Consider the following 13,879-nt stretch of genomic DNA (forward strand, 5'->3'; position numbering starts at 1 on the left):
AATCCATGTCTAATTAAAGTGAGAACCACCAGTCTCCCACCTGGGTCAGACACCAGCCGTTCACGCTGACACGCTGTCAGGAGAAGACGATCAAAGCATTAAATAGATTGGCGCATCCGCGTAAACTCTCCGTTTTGGCTTCATTTCGCTTTTTCTCTCAACTTTTGCATGAAGCGAGTTACGATCACAGCTCCAGGGAGGAATCACTTTGTTCTACCATCATATCTAAAAATACACACAAACACACACGCACGAGTCAGAAATGTTTTTGCGGGAAGTCGGAGATGATGAAAAAAACAAAAAACAAAAAGCAACCCTGATCTTCTGATAGTCACTCGGTTAGTGTAACACTAGGTGGTAGCAGTTGCTTTGTGACACATTCACACCGGCTCCGGGTCCAGATCTGGGATCCACACCTCCACGGGGGAGCCAAACCTCCACAGAAAACTACTGAATATCAGGGAATAAAGTGATTTTGGAGAAACCTCCGAATCATATGTATTTGACAGCCGATGAAACACAACAGACGGACCCATCAATGAATCACAAGGTTGTGATTAGTGGTTTTGAAAAAGAAAAAACAAACACAAAGATGTGAGTTGATCAAACGTCAGTCCGCCATCAGCTCCTTTCCTTTTAACTTCAAGCCAAATGAAAGGGAGTAAAGAGCAGCCACTCTTTCTTTTGCAATTACATGAACATTAGTCACTATCCTCAAATCTGTCAGAATCACTCTCCATCCCAGAGGTTTGGAGACACTGCTGGGTTGGAAGTGTGTTTGTTTTCAATGTGGCCGGGGTGAATTTTCCATCTGTTTACATCTCGCCACTTCATCAACGAACGGCATGAGAAGAAGCGATTCGTTTGAAATGTATCTGTCGGAGTGATAACAATGATTGCTGACTAAAAAGATTTAAATAAATAGATAAATAAAAATAAATAGCAATACAACAAAAATAAAGTAAAACAAAAATTTACAATTAAATTACATTAAAATTAATTAAATTAAAACAGGTGAGATTCTTTTAACGTTGAGCAGAAGTTCAAAACTCTAGTTTTGCAGCTAAAAAAAAAATATTTTTTTTTTGGGCTTCAACTCTCTCTCTATCTTCTATTCTACTGAATGGCTCCTACAGATAAAAGTGACCCCTGCCGCTGAACGCCAGGCTGCTTATTTGCAGCGAGTGAGTAAGTCTAAGTGGATGGCAGCAACAGGCCCTTGGGGGCGAAGATCATTTTCATCCTCCTACTGCCGAAACCGCCCCGCTCAGGTTTTGGCTTTTCACCAGCCCGGCTCATTTTCAGTGGGAATTATACAGCTTAGCTTACCACTGTACTCTTTCAACAGCTGTTCTACTAACCTGCCATCTTTGTGCAGTAATTAAAACAGATCTAGTCAAATCAAAAAGGGTAATGACGCTGCACGCATGAACAGATTCAATCATGTGAGAGCATACCTGCAACTACAAACACAAACACGCCCTCGGCTTAATCTCAAAAAGGTACTGATTGGTGAACGTCTTATGCCCCTATTTATTGCTTTATGGCAGTCAAATGTCATACATTCCTAAACACAAAAAGCACTCGAACAAAGTACCCACGGACTCCCTCAAAGCACAATTAACTTTTGAATTCAACCTATGTGAGCATAAACAGGTGACACCGTTCTGACTGACATGCCGACAAACGCAGAATGTTTTTTTTTTGTTTGTTTTTTTTCTGGAAAAGCAATGGCGCAGGTATTTCCTCTGATCGGGATCCTCTGTGCCACAACACTATCCATACCCGGGTAAGTGACGTGTTTTTAAAGCAAACCATAAAGCACTATATACATATATACATATATATATCTATATATATATATATATATATATATATATATATATATATATATATGTTTCTTTATGGTAAAATAAATGGAAAAATGAATTAATGAATGAACAAATGAATTTGATACATATATAATAGTAAATAAAAAAAGAGATAAATAAATACTAGATGAATAAATCAGTGAGAAAAAAATTATCAAATGCATATATATTTTAAATAATATTCAAATAATTAATTAAATACATGGATAGATAAATGTGAAAAATTAATACATAAATAAATCCATGAAAAATAATGATGGGATGAATGAATTTGAAAATAAATATATACATAAAAGATGAATAGTCAATAAGAAAAACATAGAATTGGATGCATATATAATAGATGCATTGATCAATAAAAAATAAAAATGATAAATGATGATAAGCTTCTTGTAGTTTAGTGGTGCTATTAATTCCTTTTATAGTACATTAAGTTTTTCTTCTCGGATTAAGTTTTTCCTTTGCGCAGCTTTTGGAAACTTTCAATGCAAACCAATCTGACCAATGGCCTTTACAGTCACATACAATTTCGACACACACAATTCCAATCCGCCGCGTTTCCAAACACAAAATGCTCACCACCAGTGCCCCGGTGTTCTCCAGGTTTGCCTCGGGGGCCGCTGCCACTCACCCAGAGAGATAATACAGCTCGGGCTGATGGGATTCTCACAGAAATCCAGCTTATGGTAAATATCTCTTGACTTTACCGGGGTATCAGTCAGCCTGTCAGTCAGCTTCCCTGTAGCAACAGAGCCAGTCACGCGATGCCCTATAGCACAGTTAAGCATGTGGGAGGATTTCTTTTATTTCTAAATACATATCATATTTTTTAAATTGAAATCAGTCTCTTTACATATCAGTTTCAGTTGATGCCTTTTATTTATTTAGAATTCAGACTTATCCAGAGGGTGTTATTGTGCATCATTTGAAAGAAAGACACAGGCCGAGGCCAACATTATACTCTGCATGTTAGTCAGGTATTCAACAGGTCATCTAGTCGTAATTCAAGCAATGTTTGGAGTACTTTTTTTCTCTTTGTCAACCCTACACTCTCCCGCCCCGAGGCCTTTCCTCTATAATGCCTATCATGTTGTTTATGGTAAACAAAAGCTGAAAGGGATTGTATCTGACCGCAGTGCATTCGTTTGAGGATGCTGATTAGATGCAATATAAAAAATGTAGATGGAAAAATGAAAAAAAGAAGAAGAAGAAGAAAAGGGTTCTGGGAAGGGGAAATAGGTAGCTTTCCTCAGTTTTGTGATTTTATTTTTATTCCCATTTCACTTTATTCCTATTATCCACATCTTACTGCCATTTCAATACCAATCTGGGGATGAAAATATCACAAAGAAAAACTGAAACAAGCCAGATACTGCACAGGGGGGTAATGTTTTTTTTTTGTTTTTTTTTTCCTGCACAGTCTCATATTTCTTGTGCTTAGCTTCATTTTTCTTTTTTAATTTTCAAATTATGTACAGAATTTAAATTTCAAAGCAATCCTTACCAGATGAATGTTTGCTCATGAGAGGAAAAAAAAAAGAACGTGGCTGACTTCAATTGCGCTCTGTCATTTCTTGTTTGGTTCGGTTCCCTCCCAGGAATGGAGGGGGTGCATTGCACAATGTTCGCATGACACAAAAGACAGACTGTTTTATTTTTTATTTATATTCTTTGTCTTTTTTTTTACGTGCGATGAGCTACAAGAAATGAATTTGGGGGTCCAACGACTTGCAGGGCGTCGTTTTTATTGTTCCTCTACTGTGCGCGACTCCCTAATGACAGGGTAGTTTTCTGCAGGTGAAACCCTCAGGGGCGAGGGGGCGGATTTGACAAAACATGATATAAAATGCACGATATTCGCTGCTGTGAAATTATTTATCATCAAAACTGATTTAAAAATAAACGCACATTGTTTCAGTGCTGTCATGTTCCGGTTACTCAGCCATGACTTGAAAAAGAAAAAAAAAACATTTGTGCGCTACTATTAGCTTTCTATGCAAACAATAGTTAGTATATAGCTGGAGGGATGTTGTTGCACTCCGGCGAGTCTGTGTCAATTCCTTCAAGCACCGAGAGAAAGCAATGAGTGAGATGAGTCACTGCAAGTTTATCCAACGTCCATCCTTGAAAAGACTTTCGCACATGCAAATAAATAGGTCGGCTCGTTCAAGAAGATCTTTTTTTTTGTTACTAATTATAGTCAAGTGATAAAGATGCCTTCATGAGCAAGCTGGGACCACATTCATACCGCGAGTCGATGTTGGAATGCTAGACCGCTCCTATACCGCCTGTTTAAACCCTGACCCGACCATTGTTGTCCACACACGCACACACACACAGACACACACACGCATACTCGCAGAGATAAGATGAAATATCGGTGGCTGGCCAGGTCTTGGGTAATTACAAGAGATGGTGATCTTTGTGACCTCGCCACACCCATCACTTAGCCTTGCATGTTTTTGGGCTATAGCAACCCTGCCCAGCCACCTTTACATGACAATAGCATTGCGTGTATGTTTGTGTGTGTGTGTGTGTGTGTGTGTGTGTGTGTGTGGGGGGGGGGGGGGGGGGGGGGGGTCAACAGAGAATAAAGAAAGAAAAAAGAAAGGGTATAATTCTGAAAATCTGAAACTCTTAATTCCCCATTCTGCTGGATAGAAGCATTTGTGTGTGAAAATATTATTGTTTAGTTTTGTTTTGTTTTCAGGAACCTGGGAGAACAGTTCCCCTAACCAACACCAGAGGACTCCCTTCCTCTCAGAAATGTTCTGAACCCATGAGCTCCAATGCAGAAGGGAGAAGGTCCACTAAACCTGGAACACTATGAAAAGGATAGTTAGTGGATGGTCTCAAAATGAAACACAGTGCACATAAGGGGGGATATATCATAATTAAGATGAATATAAAAAAAAAATACTTTTTTTTTTAAGTTAGTCATGTTTTCCATATTTTGTTTGAATCGTCTGAATTATTTTATTTTAAATTTCATGGCCAGTGATTTCATTTGCGACAGCAAAAGCTGACCCTTCCTACTGCTGTCCACAGTCCACATATGTATATGTATGTGTGTGTGTGTGTGTGTGTGTGTGTGTGTGTGAGTGTGTGTGTGTGTCTTTGAAAAGTGCCATTTTTGGTGGGATTAAACTACAGTGCAGTTCTATTTCGTCAGGATGGGAATATTTTTTTTTCCTGGAGAGGACTTGTAAAGTATGATAACAGGTGCCAGCGATGGAGGAAGAGAGCTCTGAGAGGAAGCAGGGAACAGAAACTGCAGGCTTTAGGGCATTTTACACAAAACCCTGAGGGTAAATAACCGCTCATTTGAAGACACTGAAGAGCGGTTGCAAATCTAGAGAACTTCAGTGTCTCAAGAATAACGACGCCAACACATGCTGAGGACATACTGTTAAAAAGTCAGATTCTTTTTTTTCCATCACCGTTGTGTCGGATGGATCGTCGGTTCTTCCCGATTTCCTCGGCGATTACCGATAGTCGGAAGGGTCGGGGGACGACCAGTTGGTCCAGTAGTCTGGTGGTTAATAGTGTGTATACATTTGGACACATGCACACAAACACACACATGCACATCTCAATAAAAACAATGTAAAAACATGTGTATTACGGAATACTCCCATAGAGCTTGTGCCCCTTATTCATTCTGTTTTCCATTAAAGATGCTGGCCTAGGTGCCTCGTTATCATTTACAGGCAAAAAACATTAAAACAAAAATAGAAATGACTAAATAAACAAACAAATAAATGAAGGGTGTCTCTTTTTATTCGCTGATCTGGTTCATCCGGACACCCTAGTCACATCAGTGTTTATCAAATGAATTCTAAAGTAGTACTTTGATTTGTTTAGAAGCGTCCCTTTTTAAACTCCCTGATAAGAGATTTTTATTAGCTGCATATTTAATAGCTGCAATATATCATTATCATTGTTGTTGCCGTTGTTTTTATTTCTAGTATCATCATCATTATTATTATTATCATTATTAGAATTTTCATAATTATAAGCAACAAGAGTGATATTCTTATCTTCATCATCATTATTATTTATTATTATTATCATTACTATTATTTATAACTACTATTATTTGGTTCTCAATTTCACGTTCAAACATCCGTCTAATTAAAAAACAACCCGTCTAAATCTGTTGGATCTGACACTGACACCAATATTTGCTCAAATTAAAACATACTGCAGATTTTATAGAAATCACTTTTGTACAAGTTGTAGAAATATACATGTATATGTGTGTGTACTAGTAATAAAGTCTTTGGGTTTTTTTCTGTACTGCAGGTGAAACACTTGATTTTAAGTCAAAATGTATAATATCCTTTAATATACCAATCTGATAACCCCCATCACATTAATGATTATATAGTATTTTTTTTTCATCGAAATTCATAAATGAGCATAAAGAGCCATCAAACAATCATAAACGCAGATATTGCATCACTGCACATGCAGGTTTACGGAGCGCCTTGCTTCAAAATCAGACGGCGATCAATAGAAACACAAGAGCTGCAAAAAAGGTCAACCACCGCGGCGTCTCTTGTTGCGAGGAGCCCTGCGCCGTCTGGAGGGACGTGGCCACCGGGCAGGCATTCCTGCATGCAGCGAGGCAGCCGGCATGAGGTCCGTGTCCCCCAGGCCTCTCCGCCGCGGCGTTAGGCCGGGTTACACTTGGCCTGCTTGTAATTCCCAATGACAGCACTCAGCGCTCGGGGCTGGACCTGCAACCCAGAACAACAGCCTTCGCCACCAGACGCCTGTAACCACAGAATACCCCCGACCTCCAGCTCAGGTTCTCTCTCTCTCTCTCTCTCCATTTTTCACCAGGCTGATGTAAAACGACCCAGTTTGTTTTTCTTTTCTTTTTTTTTTCTCCCAATGTTCTGTCCGCTGCTCTGTTTTCCGATGTTTTGTTTATCAAAAGCTCAAAATAAAATCAGCGTGGCGTAATTCACCCCGACGTCTCCGAAGCCTCCAGCCCGAAAGAGGCGGATCGCAGACCTGTTTTCCGGCTCAGCCACGAGGTTAAACAGCAAAGTTTGCACGGTTTAAAACTTACTTATCTTAAAAAGTTAGAGTTTATAGTGTTTGATCGCCTCAGCAGCCGTTATCTGTTTCTGCAGTGCGGCGGCGCAGGGGTTACGTCGCAGGTGATTCGAGTTTTCTTACAGAGTGAGCAAGATGGTACGTCCTCTAGGTGGTCGTCTTGTCAGCGGACAGGGGGGTCTCACCGCAACATGGCTGACCCCGTGCCAACCCGAGGGCGAGTATTTGACTCTGCATGGCATGAGAACGCTGCAGCTTTTTTTCACCGACATGATTCCGGCCGCTGCCTGGATGAGTCGGTGCCGGCGCCGCTCTCTGTGGCCCCACCCCGTTTCCGTTTTTTTCTTTTTTCATGAAACATCTAAAAGGGGGTTAAGATACAGTATCAGCCGGGGCGTCCGGTCGGTTTCGCTTTGCATAAAACGCAAGAAAGCCTTCCCTCGATGTTCAGAGAGGAACTCGGAAGCCACTCGAGGCGGCGTGGGGGGAATTCTTAATGTCACAAATGAATATGCAAATATCACCGAAATGTCATAACACATCCCTGAGTCACTCTCTGATTGAGGAGCAGGTTGCCAGGGAGCTATATCTTTCCACCCACGAATGCCAGGAGGACCAAAAGCTCTCGAAAGGGAGATTTCTGGTTTTCCTGCCAGAAACATACAGGTTTTCATGGGTGTGTTGGGATGAGGCTTTTACCTGACAGAAAAAAAAAAAAACAAAAAATGTATATATCACAAGATAAAGTAGAGACCAACTCTTGTTCACTATATCTGGTAACTTGAGCCAAAAGTTTCAGTCATGCATGGAGCCGAGCAGATGAATCATCATCACTGCCAGTGTCTTCCCTATAAAGATCTCAATTCTAGGCTTGGAAAAAGGCCTTGGTATTTTGGTTTCAAACCCGGAATGTCAAAAAGCTATATGGCGCGTGAATGAGAGAGTGAATGATTACATGTTTCTATATGACGCTTCAAAGAGAGGAATAATGGTTGTATGCCTCTAACGTGGAAATGAGGTTGCATGTCTCCATATGACGTGTGAATGGTTGTATGTCTATGGTGTGCGAATGAGGGAATGAATCTTTGTCAATATATTACGTGTGAACAAGTGAATGGTTGCATCGCTCTATGGGACTTATGAATGAATGAGTGAATGATGTTACCTAGTTGACTTGTGAACATGAGAGTGAATGTTCATATAAGAATAAGAACAACTTTGTCTCCATATGATGTGTGAATGAGAGAGTAAATGTTTTTCATGTCTCTTTTCAAAGTGTGAATGACAGGGTGAATGTTTGCATGTCTTCATATGAAGAAGAAAGACCTTTATTGTCCCATTTAGTTTCACATATAGCCCGACATCAGCAAAATTTGACCGTAATATCTAACCCATCATGGATGAACCATGAGCAGAAGGCAGCTACCAAATGAGCAGTGTCTTGCTCAACACATATCGTGTAGAATCACTTCCTATTCAACATATTTCACAACCAGACACCTGTTCAAAGAATTCTTACGTTATTTAAAACTTGCTCCAAAAAGCTTCATCTTCCGACTACTGGTACTTCGGATCTCCAGTGACTGAGTTGCACTTCTTGTAAGTCCCTTTGAATAAAAGCGTCTGCCAAATGACTGAAATGTAAAAATGTAATGAAATGTCAACAGTGCAAGAATCAAACCAGGAATGATTGGTTCCAATGATGTGTGTATGAGAGGGTGAATGGTTGCTCGTCTCTATTTGTGGTCCTTTAACTGACTGGCGATCAGTCCGGGGTGTACCCCGCCTCTTGCTCGATGAGAGCTGAGCTGATGATAGGCTCCAGCATCCCCTGGGACCCTGAGTGCGGGATAAGCGGTAGAGGATGGAAGTTGTTGAACCGGTAGTGGTACACAACTTATTAAAATGGATTTTCACACACACACAAACACACACAGCAAAAGGCGGACCCTGTTGTAAGCACCATCCTCACCGAACACACCTGCGGTGAGTCTTTGTTGAGGCAGTAATGACAGTAATGAGGCGAAGCATGACAAACACAAACTCCAAATCGATGTGCAAGGGGTTTTCTGGAAAACAGCAAGTAATGAGAGACGGCAGTCAGACCACTACCCCCCTTCCAACGCGACGCCAAGAGGCATCAGATCAGTAAACAAGCTATTTAAAAAAAAAAAAAAAAAAAAAAGTGTTGTGGCCCACGGAGGTGGATTCGGTCCAGGCAGCAGAGAGCATTCTCAGCTACAACCTCACACCCCCCATGGGTAGACGTGGAGTAACAAGAGGGTTGGCGTTAACACCCCAGAAAAAGAAAAAACAGTTGGCAGTTAGAAATCAAGCGAACAGATATCTCAGCATCATTTAGGTAGGGGTATCTAAAATTTGGAGATCAGCCAGCGGGATGTCTGCTGAATGGCGTTTCTCTGCTGGTGCCAGTAAAAACAAACAAAAAAACAGAAAAAAAAACTGAAGAGAAACGTCTCGTTCCAGGAATGGTGGTTCTGCGCTTCGAGATAATCCCCAGACTTTCTCGGGCGCAGCCTCACGCGGATGTTTGAGGTTCTCCTTCACTGGAAAGAAATGTTCCTCTCGCTCGCCGTGAAAGCGCCAGAGTTCATCTCGATTTATTTATTTTTTTTATTTTTGGACCTACATAGATTTCTCTGTCGAGTCTGTTAAATGTCATTGTTGTCCCTTGCTAGGGAGGAGGTAGGGGAGGGGGGCAATACTTTTCCTTTTCTAAAACAAATGGATGTTTGCCCCCATGAGACATATGAATGACAGCGAATAGTTATGCGTCTCTTTATGGCGTGTGAATGAGAGGGTGAATGCTTGTATGTCTCTCTCTGGGCTGAATCCCTGCCTCTCGCCCGATGAAATCTGGGATCGGGGCCCCTGATTGCAGGAATAACGGTTTAAACGATCAATGAATGTATGCAAAATAAAACGGCGCATTCAGCGGCTGCTTCAAAGCTGAAGATTCTGTTGCATCGTCGCCCATGACGGTGTGTCGTTTTATGCAGATTCATGTCATGCAGGCGTTCACCCTTTCATTCAGACGTCTGGGCAATTTAAGGTCTCCTCCATGTTTTCGGACTGTGTTACAAACCGGAGAACCCTGCGAACTATATTTCTATAAATGATACATATATTTATTATAATTATTATCAAACGAACTCATGTTTTAAGGGGTCTGTCTTGCCAGTTGTTTGTCTCTGCACTCATGGAGTAAAACGTTTCAAACCTCAAGATAAAATCACAAAACGTTCCTATTCATTCATTTTCCCCTCCTGTCATTTTCAATAATCCAGCACTATTACTGATCAATAAAAGTCTGCTTTGGCGCTTTGATCGGCATCTGTTAGGAAAGAAAGGTCCAGCGTTTGATTTTGTTCGCAGGAAGAAATTTCCCGAAATGTGTAGCTAAAGTCAGTGGGTAAGTTTGGATTTCGTATTTGTCGCACGAAGAATTAAATAAATAAATAAATAAATAAATAAATGAATGAATGAATGAATAAGTCACCATACCGTTGACAGCCGATGCACATGCACTCACACACGCACGTACGCATGAGACATGCCCTCGCAGAAACACTCTCACATGCGAATGGAAGTAATTAGAAGAGAACAAAGCTGAAAAAATTAGAGTTGGGAGGAAATGTCGAAAAACACAAGTTTTGGTAAATGACCTCATAAACACCCAGGAACCCCCCCTTACCACCTCCACCTCCTACAGCCGGCTCATCTCCGTTTTTAAAAATGATTTCATTTGGTTTGTTTTTCTTTCTTTTTTTAAAAAGATGCAAATGAAGGACATCACCCCCCACCCCCCCTCCTGTCGTCCCCCCCTCTCTTTCTCTCCCACTGTCAGCCATGCTTGGCTACTTACTCTCTTCATCTGGTCCTCATATGGGCTTCAACCCCCCACCTCTCCCCCCGCCCCCAACCCCGACTGCAATCCAGCCCAAAACTATTTCCTCTTTCAATTTCCAGGGGAAGTTGTTAAATGGTTTCTGAACCAAACAAGCCCCCCCACCGCCCCACCCTCCCCCCCTTCTCCTTTCTTTCTTTCTTTCTTTCTTTCTTTCCCCAGCTACTTTTTGCGCGGTGACTCATACGAGGCCCGGCTCAGTCCTTGTTTAGCAAGCGGGGACGAGGTAAAAGCGTGAGGAGGAAGAGGAGGAGAAATAAACATCCCCACACAGCGATCACAATCAGCATGTCGGATACTTTAAAAAAGAAATATACCGGGGTGAAAATTGGGCGGTCGGTGCATGCCGGGTTACGCCGGAGCAAACACAGCCTCTTTGTCCCGAGCGCGCAGTCATGCGGGAAGGCGAGCCATGGCCCGTGGGGGCAACGGGAAAAAAAAAAAACACGCCCGTCTGAAGGACAGGACGCTAACCGGGCGGACCCTCCTCATCCCTTCATCGCTCTTCCTCCTCGCCCTCTAACCCCGCTGCCAGTGGAAGAGGAGAGATGGGATCTATTAATCCAACCCCCCCTCCTACACACACCACCCCGTCCACTGGCTGCAGGGACGAGGGCGAGGCTGGAGGTGGTGTGTAGCAGGTCTTCAGAGTAAGCCGTGATGACAGGTGTCACTGGGTCTCATGCGCGGACCTGTGACGGGTGTCCTGCTCACTTACAATCCTCACTTTGGCGCTTTTCACAAATCACAAACTGATGAGTGCCAAAACAAAAGGAAGGAGGGGGTTCTGGGGGAGGAGGAGGAAGGGCCCAATTTGCGTTCCCTCTATATCCGCGTATGTGCGTCGGAATGGGGAGGTCTGGTGGGGGGGGGGGGGGGGGGGGGGGTCATACATGAGCCCATGCATGATGTAAGGAGTCTGAAATCTTCCATTCCAGCCTGGGAAAACTACTACCCACGCACACGTCCTGCCTCCGAGCCTGGCACCGCACACACGCCGGCTGCCAAGCCAGCTTAGTTTAGACCCGGGAGAGGCGCTCTGTCTCCGGGCACGGACACTGCAAACGGAGCCCCCTGGCTCCTCGGCATGGTGGGTAAATTAGACGCGCCGCAGGAAGGAACGGGGAGAAACTCACAGCCACGTCGGACCTGTTTAGCGTGATGCACGAGAAAAAGACTCTGTCGGGCGCAGAGAGGTTGTTCACACCCCCTTAAAATCTGGGCCCTGCGATAAATGACGACCGGGTAACTCCAGTTAGGCGGACGGCACTGGACCGTGGCCACGCGCGGCCTCGCGTTTCCGAGAAAAGACGCGCAATCTTTGCGACGACCCTAATTGACCCAGAGACCTCGCTTGATACATCGGGTTGTGTTGTTGTCATGTGAGATCACAGGGTCTCCACGCGTTTTCTTTTTTCGCACTTGGCCGTGTGACACAGAGGGAGGCCCGACCGCACTCAGATAAAACAACCCCATGCTCAGATTTTATTTTGAACTGTTCCCCATCGCACCGCAGAGAACAAGTTCAAAGTGAAAAAAAAATAACACCCGGCACCAACCCTGCCCCTGGATACACTCAACAGATCTCACAACAGCGGTTCATTTGATTTAACTATTTGTGGGTAACCATCCTGCCAGATCAGCTGTTTAGAGCCTGCTTCTTCTTTTTTTTTTTTTTGTCACTCCCAAAGGCCCCAAGAAGAAGAATGTCATCGGCTAACGTGAGCTAAAAACGACAACTCGACTATTCACCAGATTACTGCATTTCAATTTTCGACCCAGCAGGGATTCACTCATGAGAACCCCATCTTTTGTGTGTGTGTGTGTGTGTGTGTGTGTGTGTGTTGTCTGGGAGGGGGCTCTCTCATTCTGCAGCCCGGGTTCAGAGGAGCTAATGAGCGTGGGCTTTGTGTGTTTGTTCTCCGGCTACATTCACCCACATCGCCTTGTGAAAACCTGTGTAAACCCTGCGGTCGCTTCGCTTACACGCCGCTCCTCCGTCAAAGGCCGCTTCCACCCTTCACACTGTCCCAATCCCAGAGGGGGTGGGCCATTGGGCGGCGGTTGGTGGGGGGGGTCTTAGAAAAGAGCGCTGTTTGTTTAAACACGGCTTTTAAAAAAAGCAAGAGGGGGGCAGTTGTTTAAAACGCACATTCATATGGGCCCCGGCTGCCGAAGGCCCTCGGAGCCGGGGTCTCACTGACACCCGAGCTCTTCGTAAAGACTCTTCACGTGCAACCTGAGCTCTTTTACCAGGGAAAGTGTTTTTAGACGCGTGTGGTTAAACATGGAGCGCCTCACTGAATTGTCCAGACGTGCAAATGAGAGGGTGAATGCATGGGCTATATGATGTGTTAATGAGAGGGTGAATGGTTCTAAACCTCCATCTGATGTGCAAAAGCGTGCAAATGAGAGGATGAATGGTTGTATGTCTCTATATAACAGTCAAATGAGAAGAAGAAGAATAAATGAGAGTGAATGGTTTTATGTCTCGAAATGACATTTAAGTGTAAGGGTGAGTAGCTGCATGTCTCCATATGATGTGTGAATGAGAGGGTGAATGGTTGCATTTAAAGTTAACTGTATTACATGTAAATGAGAGGGTGAATGATTGCATGTTTCTATATGACGTTTCAGAGAGGAATAGATGGCGGCGTGCCTCTAATGGGGAAATGAGAATGAATAGTTTTATGGCTTTAAATGTTGTAAGTCTTTACATGACCTGTGAATGAGTGATATTGTATGTCAATATATGATGTGTGAATGAGAGTGAAAAGTTGCATTCGTCTATATGGCATGTGAAAGAGCGAATTGATGCTTGCATGTCTTCGTATGACACGTGAATGAGAGGCCAAATGGTTTTATTACTCGATATATGGCCCTGCGATCTCCTGGCATCCAGGTCTATACGGTCTACAGTATAAATAGTGAATGAAGGAATTAAACTAATGCATCTTATTCAAATTTATCCTCATTTTTCCTTCTCACTGAACGGAAAACTCACATTGGACTC

Source organism: Fistularia commersonii, chromosome 7 (assembly GCF_037954325.1).
Source record: "Fistularia commersonii isolate RoL2024-O1a breed Wild chromosome 7, RoL_Fcom_v1.0, whole genome shotgun sequence".
Classification (NCBI taxonomy): domain Eukaryota; kingdom Metazoa; phylum Chordata; class Actinopteri; order Syngnathiformes; family Fistulariidae; genus Fistularia; species Fistularia commersonii.